This window comes from Alexandromys fortis, unplaced genomic scaffold (assembly GCF_014885135.2).
Source record: "Alexandromys fortis isolate MF-2015 unplaced genomic scaffold, M_Fortis_MF-2015_v1.1 scaffold_27, whole genome shotgun sequence".
NCBI classification, from domain to species: domain Eukaryota; kingdom Metazoa; phylum Chordata; class Mammalia; order Rodentia; family Cricetidae; genus Alexandromys; species Alexandromys fortis.
The window spans coordinates 11,411,619-11,418,524 of NW_026067952.1; the positions used below are offsets into that span (position 1 = coordinate 11,411,619).

Sequence of the window (6,906 nt, forward strand, 5' to 3'; positions counted from 1 at the left end):
GGTCCTCTACAATAGAGTAAGTGCTCTTCGCCACAGAGCCAACTCTCCAGCTCATGCTATTTACTTATTTTCATATAGAGTCTTGTATTTTGCCCAGGCAGGTCTCAAACTCATGGACTCAAGTGGCCCTCCTGTGTCAGCCCTGTGAGAAATAAATGTTATTGAAAGCAGTGTTTGAGAAAATCTCATATTCTGACTGCTTATTTCTCACAGAAATACAATTTTGTTGTATTAATTTTTGTATCTAGTAACCTTAATAAACTTGTATTTAGTATGATATTTGTATGTAGAGTGTTTTGGACTTTACAGATAGTCATGGCACTTGTAGATAATAATAGTGTATTTCTTTCTTTTTAAGTTTTATGCTTTTTAACTCTTTTTAAGTTTTATGTTGCTAGTTAACATGTAGACCAGTCTGGCGAGATATTTCTGCCCTTCTCTATCTTCCCTGTCTCTGTCTGTCTCTTTCTCTCTGTGTGTCTATGTGTCTGTCTCTCTCTCACTCTCGCTTGTGTGTACATTCATGCCAGTAGCATGGATGGAGGCCAGAAGACAACCTAGGGCATTGTTCTTCAGGGATGCTGTCTACATTTTTTGGAGATGGAGTTTCTTACAGGCCTGGAGCTCGGCAAAGGCAACTGGCTAGAGAGGCTCAGGAATTCTCCTGCATCTGTCTCCCCGAATCTTTCACCTCTCTGCTGGAATTGCAGGCACTTGCCACCATACCCAGCATTTTAAGAAGGAATTTGATTATAAGATTTATTTATCTACTGTGTATGCACACATGCACACAACATATATGTGGAGGTCAGAGGACAACTTTCGGAAGCCATGGCTCTTTCCACCGTGTGAGGCCAGGAATAGACAGTACTCGGACTCTCAGGCTTGGCAACAGGTGCTTTTATCTGCTGAGCCTGCTTGCCAGCCCTCACATTTAGCATATTTTTATGAGGATTCTGGGAGCTGAATTCAGATTTCCTTGCTTGTAAGACAAGCGCTTGACTGACTGAGCATCTCCACTGCCTCATTTAATGGAACCCCTTATCCTGCTGCCTTGATCTTTCACACGCTGGGGGTACAGCCATCTGCCCCTTTCCCCTTGTTTTGCTTTTCTGTTTTTTTTTCTCTATTCCTTGAAACCTATTGATACCACTTAGAACGATGTCCAAGTTCCCTGCTTGTCTTTACCAAGGTTTGTATCATCTAGTCGTCCCCTCCTTGCCACCATTGTTTCTCCTTGCTTACAGTGTTATCCACTGTAGACAGAGACTGCTTGTTCGTTTCCCCACCACCCAGACTTGAATAATGACACAGAAACTATATCAATTACAACACTGTTTGGCCAATAGCTTAGGCATATTTTTAGCTAACTCTTACATCTTAAATTAACCCATTTTTATTAATATGTGTATTGCCACAAGGCTGTGACCTACCAGTGAGGTTCTGTCTGGCAGCTGGATACTTTCTCTTTCTGCAGCTACATGGCATCTCTCTGACTCTGCCTACTTTCTTTCTATATCTCTGTTTAGATTTCCTCCCTGACTTTAATCTACTAAGCATTGGTCAAAACAGCTTCTTTAATAAACAATGGTAATAAAACATATTCATAACTTACAGAGGGGAATCCCACATCATCTCCCTTTTTCTGTCTACATAAAAGAAAAGTTTTGTCTTCAACAAAGTAAAATTACATATAACAAAACAGATACTAAGTAAGAATTACAGTTACAATATTTATATCTGTTATTTTTATCATAAATAAGGAAAACTATAATTATAACTATCTATTCTTCAACTCCATCAAAGACCCCAGAAGGATATAATATTACCTAAGTTAACAGGAAGAGCATTGTAAGCAACTTTCAAAACTCTAGAATTGACAGAAACATCTTGTTGCTTGAACAGTCATCCAAAGTTCTTCTGTAACACTGGGGCATCCATCTTCAGCCTACAGGCGCATAGCAACCAGTAGACTTTTCCATGAAGTAGGAAATTTGAAAGACTGTTTCACCTTTATTGGCAGTTTGTCAGTCACTTTCCTTTGTATTCTGCAGAATGTCTGGCCGACTCTTTCATGAAGTAGGAACCCTGAAGGACTGTCTCACCTTTAGGCAAGTTCAGCAGTCATTTTTCTGTGGATCCTACATGTCCAGTTCATACAGCATACCACCAAGCAGTCCAGGCAAGAGCAGTTTCTTGCCCAAATTGCTAACCTTGACATATTAAAGGCAAATTCCATATGATTTTTTTAATGCCCATCAACATCTCTGAAGTACTCAGTGCTGCCAGAAGCAGACATGTCTCACTGTCGAGAAAAGTCTAAGTTCTTAAAACATTTTAAATGTCATATTCTGTAGGTCTTTGAAAGGTTTGAAGAATACCTATCCATCTGAAATATATCTCTGTACATCTAGAAAACCTAACTTAACACGACTATAAGTTTGACTATTATAGAGGTCTATCTATTAATCTGTATTTCTTAACTATACATTACATTTTTAAATGAGCTACACAAACACAATACCTTAAACAAGAGTAGAAATATACATATAACAAAATTTACCTTAAATTTGTATCAATAAGACAAAATCTGTATCAATGCAAAGTATTTATTTTTATATCATATACACCTTTAAATTAAACCAAACAGTTATAAAGAATCATTTTCGGGATTTGGACATAGTTTTCACCAAACTGCTTCCTTTTTTCCATTGAGCAGTATTTTTAGGGTTCACAGAGAACTTTCAGGTGGTCTTGAGCCATCAAACCACATTAGCCTGGAAGAAATCCACAGGTTTTTATCTTTTGTGGAAAAAAAGCAAAATCTCTTTTCCAAAGCAACATATCCTTAGACTCAAATTTTGAAGTCAAGATACCTTTATATTAGTTTAGCCTAGTATCCCCCAGAATCAAATGTCTCTCTGCAGTCAAAAAATTCAAAGAAAACACAATAATATACATAATCCAGACTCTCTGTGTATATTCCATCTTTATGTGACTAATTTTTCTTTATTCCTTTAATCTATGACTGCCTGTGCTCTTTTATATTATTTTAATGTCTCTTTAAAGATTTTGTTTTTTATACTTTTTTCCCTATCCCTCCAAAGCCTATGCATATTTTTAAACACACTGTGTATCATTTAGAGGTTTTTGTGTCTGAATCTGTCCTATTGTATATCTGTAATCATTTTCTGACCAGGAGCGCTTCTTAAAATGCTAGCGGCATGGCTAGGACTAAGGGTGCTTTGCCTTTGGCTCTGTCCAGTCCAACATGGTGGAGGTACGTTCACCACCAGCTCTGCGAGCCATGGTCACCGTCCCAGCTCAGGGACACAGTGGGTCTATGTTACCAGTAAGCAAGTTGTAGCACTCTGCTCACAAATCCCCAGTACTCCATAGCAAGATCTCTTGAAAAGGTCAGAGCCATTTATGCTGGCACAAACCAGGAAGCTGGCTCTTAAAGAAGCTGCACCGTTTTTACTGCTAATGCTGAGTCAGGAAGCCTTCTCTTAAAAGGAGCTGTGCCTCTGCTTACTGCCAGCAAACAGCCCACCTGAGAAAATGCTGCTACCAAGAAGCTGTGCTTAACTCTATTCTTTTGGGTCTAGAATTACTTCCCAAGTTCTCTCAGGTTTTATGTAGACATAGTTGCCCCACGTTGGCATGCCATTTTGTAGACAGAGACTTTTTGCTTGTTTCATGACCACCAAGACCCAAATAATAACACAGAAACTATATTATTACAACACTGTTTGGCCAATAACTTAGGCATATTTTTAGCTAACTGTTACATCTTAAAATCCCCCATCTTCCAGCTAGTTGACCACCACTTTCCCTGGAAGTGGATTACATTTACTGCCGCACAGGGGCTATGCACCTGTTCTTCCTTTAGCTTGAAGAACTTTTCTCGGCATGGGCCATTTCTGTTAATCAATTGTTTTCCTCCCAGAAACCCAGCTTTTTTTTCTTTAACTTTCTTACATGACATTTATTTTTAAATGCATCTGTCTTCCATACCAAAAACTGCAACAGGGGCAGTGGCTGTGCCTGGATGTGTCTGTATCGCCAGGGCAGCAGAGTATCAGCTTCAGAGTAAGTGCCCAAGAGATGTTTCCTAAGTCAACAAGCAAATAAGACTTCTAGGCAAGAATTAGAAAAATGTGATTAGTCAACCTCTTGGCACTAAAAGCTTCATTTTATCTTTCTGAGGTTCTGATTTCTTATCTAGAAAGTGAGGATTAAATGGAAACTATCTCGGGGCTGGAGAGATGGAGCAGTGATGTGGGATCATTTTCTGTATGCTGTGAATATTTAAAAAAAAACCATACATTTTTTATTGTTAAGTCAAAGAGGTATCAAAATTAAAAGCAAAACTTACAGGATAAGACTTAACAAAACTACTAAGGAGCATCAAAGGAAGTGAGAACGGAACTAGGCGCAAGGCAATTATGAAGTAATGAACACAGGAGAGGGAGAGGGCGAATGGTGAGACTGTGCTGAAGACACCAGGGAAGAGGACCTGGTGTTACTTCCATCTCTCACAAGCGCCTAGGTAAATGAATAACGGGATAAGATCTCTAAACTCCGCGTAAGAGTCACCCTCCCCATTGGCGCGGTCTCTGTCATCCTTCCTCAGCCTCTTTCCCATCATCCTTGGTCAGCTCCAGCTGGTCATCCCCTCGCTCGCTCGTCATTGCTGTCGTCATCCAGCAGGTCTCCCTCCTCAGCAGCGTCACCTGTGCCCGCCTCAGGCTCCATCTTCGCATTCGTCTCGTCTTTTCTCACAGAGGCGCTGCTCTGTTCTTCCTCGGACATTTCGTTCTTCATCTCTCCTGCTTGTTTGCTTTGTTCCTTTTCAGTTTCTTTCCAGGCTTTCCAGCAGAGAACCCACTTTTTGTTTTATCGGAGTCAGCTCCTTCTTAATGGCCTGAAGGTCATCCCCTTTCAACTTTTCCAGACTTGGAAGAAGAGCTCCATTGTCCACTCTTGGAATTGTCCCTTCAAGACTTGTTTCCAGAAACACATTGGTGTTTAGAAGGCACCACAGCTCGAGCAATAGGAGGAGGGGAACATGTGCTGGGTAACTGGACATCCGTCATAATAATCCCCTGAAAGTCATCGTCCAAATCAGATGAGGAACTGTGCATCTCCGCTGCAGATCGTTTCACACCCGCTTTCCCTCGGTTCGCTTTTGGCTCTGCAGCAGATTAGTATCTAAAACCTGGCCAGCAATCATTTGCCATCCTCTCCAGCTATAGCCGCTGGACATTTCTTTCGTTAACATATTGGATGACGGCAAAGCCCTATGCACAGAGCAACCCACAATTTTGCCATACTTTGAAAAGATTGCCTCCACATCAGACTTCTTGACCACAAGAGTATTGAGATTCCTGATGAATACACGGGAATTCATGGATCGAGGATCTGTCTTGTTGGTAACATTGCTAGCCATCTCCTTTGTTGATAAGGTTTCTCACAAAGCTGAAACAAGAGGAAGGAGAGAGAAGAGACTGCCTCTCCTACTGCAGTTCCCTGCCTCCCGGGATGCCGAAGCCGCAGCAGGCAGACAGCACATGGCCGTTCATTCTCCATATCTTCATTCATTTAGTCATCTTTTATTATATATAAAAGATAAATATTTTAAAATATTTGTTTGTTTGTTTATTTATTATATAATGTCCTGCCTGCATGTATACCTGAAGGCCAAAAGAGGGCACCAGATCTCATTTTAGAAGGTTTTGAGTCACCATGTAGTTGCTGGGAATTAAACTTAGGACCTTTGGAAGAGTAGGCAGTGCTCTTAACCACTGAACCATCTCTTCAGCCCCTGTGAATATGTTTTATTACCATTGGTTAATAAAGAAGCTGATTTGGCCAACAGGCAGAATAGAGACAGGTGGGAAATTCAGACAGAGATACAAGGAAAAAAAGGTCAGAGTCAGGGAGATGCCAACAGCTACCAGAGAAACAAGATGTGAGGTAATGAGTCTCAAGCCTCATGGTAAAATATAAAACAATAGAAATGGGTTGATTTAAGCTGTAAGAGCTAGTTAATAATAAGCCTGAGCCAACAGACCAAACAGTTTGCAATTAACATTAAGCCTCAGAGTGGTTATTCGGGAACTGGTAGGCAGGAAAGAAACCTCCAGTTACAGCTCAGTGGCTAAGAACACTGACTATTCTCCAGAGAGCCTGGGCTCTACTCCCAACATTCACATGGCCTTTCACAACCATTACTAACTCAGTCCCAGGGGACCCAATGTCCTCTTCTGGCCACCAAAGGCACTGTACACATTTGATGCCCAGACAAACATGCAGACAAAACACCCATCCACTTAAAAATAAAATAAAATAAATTGCTTCAAAGGGATATCATGGGTCTGTACAACACAGGGTCTGGTACTTGGCACCAAGGATAGGCCTTAACATGTTAACAATAACATTTATATAAAAATAGAAAGTAATCATGAGTCACAAGTTCATTTAGCTCATCAAGGAAGGGAACAGGAAGATGACAAATTCAACTTAAAACAGACTTAAAAGCCAGAGTTTCCATAATCAATAGAAGAGAAAAACATTGAAGTGAGAGTGTTAAATAAAAATGTAAGATGGTTAAATGACTCTGAGTGTAATAAAACCGCAACCTTTGGGGTTCTCTTCTGTACTGGACAAGAGAAGATATTATTAATTTATGGGATTATACATCATCCAGGTTCTCATTAATGATACATAAGTAATTTTTTTTTCAGAGATAGATAACTGTTTTCTTAGTCTTTTTTAAAGATTTCTTTATAATGTATACAGTGTCCTGTCTCCATGTTTTGCCTGCACACCAGAAGAAGGCATCAGATATTATTATAAATGATTGTGAACCTCCATGTGGTTGCTGGGAATTGAACTCAGGTG

The 6,906-nt window shown here is 40.2% G+C and overlaps 1 pseudogene; it reads right to left on the bottom strand.

The window, feature by feature from the left end:
- Nucleotides 1-4,525: 4,525 nt before the first annotated feature.
- On the bottom strand, nucleotides 4,526-5,467 carry LOC126506971 (heterogeneous nuclear ribonucleoprotein C-like; annotated as a pseudogene).
- Between the last annotated feature and the right edge of the window lie 1,439 nt (nucleotides 5,468-6,906).